Source organism: Beta vulgaris, chromosome 8 (genome assembly GCF_026745355.1).
Source record: "Beta vulgaris subsp. vulgaris cultivar EL10 chromosome 8, EL10.2, whole genome shotgun sequence".
Classification (NCBI taxonomy): domain Eukaryota; kingdom Viridiplantae; phylum Streptophyta; class Magnoliopsida; order Caryophyllales; family Amaranthaceae; genus Beta; species Beta vulgaris.
Genome location: NC_079209.1, coordinates 27,083,877 through 27,087,621, shown reverse-complemented (window position 1 = coordinate 27,087,621; position 3,745 = coordinate 27,083,877).

The window sequence follows — 3,745 nt, the reverse complement described above, 5'->3', positions numbered from 1 at the left end:
TGTTGAATATTATAATTATCAAATTTTCTAAGATCTTCCGCTGCATCATTAATAAGAGCATCAATTGATCAAGGAATTTTCCAGTTTCTTTTGATAGCTTGAATAACCGAGAGATTATCACCCTCAATAGCAATATTTATGGCCCCCAGAAAAAGAGCTCCCCTAATACCTTCTCTTAGGCCCCAGGCCTCGGCTTCTAAAATAGAATTATTATCAGCGATGGCTTTAGCACCACTAAGCACAAGATTCCCCACAGCATCTCTAATAACAAAGCCATACGCAGTGCTACCATTCTGCAACTTGGAACCATCAAAATTAAGTTTTAAAAAATTAAGAGGAGGGGGAGACTAAATTACATTTGGCCTAGGCTTTTTAGAGACTTTAACAACTTATTGACTATAACCCAAACTGGAAGAACTAGAATAGGAACAATCAAGATTGTGCAAATAAGCTTTAATCATTGCCCCTAGTTTGGCTAGAGAAAAGCTTTCCTGACGAAAGGTGACACTATTTCTAGCATACCAAATGAACCACCAGACAATAGCATAGAAATTAAGATTCTTAAGAGTTATACAAGACTTAAGCTTACAAAAGTACTCAAAGAAAGAAAGATCATTGTTATCTATAGGAAGGGGGACAAAACCCCATTGGCATTAACTATATCTAAAACATCATGCATAAAGGAACAGTCAAGAAATAAATGATGGGCATCTTCTGAGTGAAAGTTACAAAAAACACACTCCAAAGGGAGGAAAATATGACTCATTTCTAGCCTTTTTTTGGTAAGGAGACCTTTCTGACAAATTTTCCACAAAAAGAATTTAATCTTAGGTAAAATGGACAAATCCCAAATCCATGCAAAACTAACCTGGTTGGGCGGATCTAAGCCATACCCTTGAAGCAGAGCAACACCTGATTTAACCGAATATTCTCCATCTATAGTAAGAACCCCAAAAATCTTATCTGCCATTATATTAGAAAGGATAAAGATTTTCATAATAGCATCTACTACATTAATCTGAACATAATTTAAGAGAAGATCTCTATTCCATTGAGCATCATCTGTAATGAAAAAGTTAACCATCAACTCCTCTGAACCAACAATAGGGGAGTACTTATTTTTAATAGGGTACTTAAACACCCAATTGTCATTCCAAAATGAAATATTCTCCCTGTTCCCGACCATCCATCTAAAACCTTGCTTAAAAGGCGCCCGAAGCGTCATAAGTTTACGCCGTTGCCAAGAGACATTAGCTTTAGTTTTATAAGAGAATAAAGTATCTTGCATTAGAATAATTCGAGTAAAAAAGCCTTAAAAATTAAGAACAAGTAACCCTCTCTAAAACCCTCTCCTAGCGCACGATAAGGGTTCCGCTATTGTGCGCCTGTAAGGGCGAAATGGGACGGAAAAAGAAGACGGCGGTGCCGGAAAACACTGCTATGGCGTCGGGATCATCTAAGGATAATAGTGGTGGCTCAAATGTTGGCAGAGAAGAAGTAATCCCAGAGATATCTAATGGTACAGTAACTGGTACTTCACAGCCGGTAAGTAGTGGGTTGATTCAACCTAACTTGGAGCATGTGGAGGTAGCGACTCAAAAATGGCAAGCTTTCACTGGACAAAATCGAATATCAGACAAAGGTATGGGTCTTATGTTTGTTACTCCTACTATTGTAGAAGGAAATCCTACAGCTAAGCTTGATAAGAATGAAATTGATAGAATGAATACTAGCTGGGAAAATGCTATTATTGTGTATGTAGTTGGGCAAAAACCTACCATGACTGCTATGTTAGGTTTTATCAAAGCTCAATGGGGGCTTAAATCTGAACCTGGGGTCTATAAACATGATGAAGGTTATTTTGTGGTGAAAATGAGCTCGAAGGAGGAGAGAAACTCTGTTTTATATGCTGGACCACATTTATTTTTTGGTAAACCAATGATTGTGAAGAAATGGACAGCTTCTTTTGATTTTCATAATGAAATATTGAAAGTTGTTCCTATTTGGGTTCGGTTGCCAAACTTACCATTAAACTGTTGGAGTGAGAACTCGTTGAGTCGAATTGGAAGTTTGCTTGGTGTGCCAGTATATGCGGATGAGTGTACGACCAAGATTCTAAGAATTTCTTTTGCAAGAATTCTGGTGGAAATGGATGTTACCAAAGAAATCTTGTATGAAATAGCTGTAGAAGATCCTAATGGGACAATGTTTAAACAAAAGGTGATGTATGATTGGCTGCCTGATTTTTGTAAGAAATGCCAAGTGATTGGTCATAACTGTGACATCATTACTAAAACTCCTGCAAAGTGGGTGAAGAAATGGGTTCCTAAAAAGAAGTTAGAGAATGTAATCACAAAGGTTCAGTCCACTGAAGAAATAGAGCTTGATGAATCTGAGGTAACAAATGGAGACAACTCACATATTGTGGCTCCTTCTATGGTAGTTGATGCCTGCCCAGGTGGGGGTCCTACTATAGTTGTAGAGACTGATATGGTGATCACTCCTGCTGTTACACCTGAACCTCTACCTAGAATGACAGAAGAGGAAAAGCCCTGGAAAGTTGTAACCAGGAAGTCTAAGGGGAAACAAGTTGCTTTCCAGAAGAGTGGAGCTGTCAATTTTTCTCAATTGGACTCAGCTAAAGCTGGGGGTGCTAGGGGACCAAATCCCTATTTATCTTAAATGGAGATGATTGCGTGGAATGTGAGGGGTCTTAATGATCCTATCAAAATAAAGGAGGTAAAGCAGACTCTTACTCTTAATCATGTGTCTTGTTGTGCATTGTTTGAGACAAGAGTTAGACTCAATAATTGTAGCAAGATTCAAAAGAAATTTGGTGATCACTGGAGGTGGATTGATAATTATGGGTTTTCTCCTAGAGGGAGGATTTGGTTTGGTTGGAAACCAGGGGAGATTACAGTTGATGTGATAAGTAAGACTGAGCAGTGTATGGCACTACAAATACAGAAGTATAACAGCAGCTACCTATTAGTTGTTGTGTATGGATTACATACCATTGCTGATAGGAAGCCTCTTTGGGTAGATCTAAAGAGATTGACGAGTAACACTCATGGTCCTATGTTATGCATAGGGGATTTCAATGCAGTTTGGAGTGTTCAAGATAGGTTGAATGGGGTGGAAGTTAGTAAACAAGAAACTCAGGATTTTTCAGAATTCATGTTAGTTTCTCACATGATAGAAGCTGCTTATTGTGGAGTCTTTTACTCTTGGAACAACAAAAGTTTGAGTAGTGCAAGAATTTGTAGTCGGATTGATAAAGCAGTGATAAATAGCAGTATGCTTGAAGCCTTTCCTGACCTTATGGTGAACTATCTGCCAGGTGGAGTCTCAGATCATACACCACTGCTAGTAACCTTTCAGAACACTGTTAGGGAGAGGGGTAGGCCCTTCAAATTTCTTAATATACTGGCTGAAGATGCAAAATTTATGGAGGTAGTTGCAGAAGCTTGGAGGTCTGTGGATGATAGATTTCATATGAAGAAAGTGTGGAAAAGGCTCCAAGTTGTGAGAAGAGATTTGAAGAAACTGCAGACAAGATATTATTCTAATGCACACATGAAAGTGGAGAATATTAGAGTAAACCTGCAAAATGTTCAAAATAGCATGGCTATTAATACTGATGCTCAGGTTCAGAATGAAGAAAAGGAATTACTTATTTCTCTTAGACACTGGTCTAGAGTGGAAGAAAGTATCTTAAGACAAAAGTCTAGAATTAATTGGCTTT